Genomic DNA, 426 nt, shown 5'->3' on the forward strand with positions numbered 1-426 from the left:
AATAAATTGGGCAGTGAGAGTTGTCTTCTGAGGCAAAGAGGTCTACCTCGGCCTCGCCGAAGACCTCCCAGATTCTCTGAACCGTCTGTGGATGGAGCGTCCACTCCTCTGAGGGGACATTGCTCCTTGATAACATGTCCGCTCCTTGATTCAATTTGCCCGGTATATGCGCCGCTCTCAGCGAACGCAGGTTGAGTTGAGCCCATTCCAGAAGGCACTCTACCAGAATGAAGAGGCGCTTCGAGGGGAGGCCTCCTTGGCGATTTATGTAGGACACCACCTACATGTTGTCCGATCAGGTTAGCACATGGTGCCCCTTTAGGACTGGCAGGAAGAACTGACAGAACTGACAGACTGCTAGCATTTCCAGGCAGTTGATGTGGAAGCCTTTTTCCGCCTTCGACCAGTGGCCGCAGTGGCCGAAGG

This window comes from Sinocyclocheilus rhinocerous, unplaced genomic scaffold (assembly GCF_001515625.1).
Source record: "Sinocyclocheilus rhinocerous isolate Xijiao unplaced genomic scaffold, SAMN03320098_v1.1 scaffold4435, whole genome shotgun sequence".
NCBI lineage: Eukaryota > Metazoa > Chordata > Actinopteri > Cypriniformes > Cyprinidae > Sinocyclocheilus > Sinocyclocheilus rhinocerous.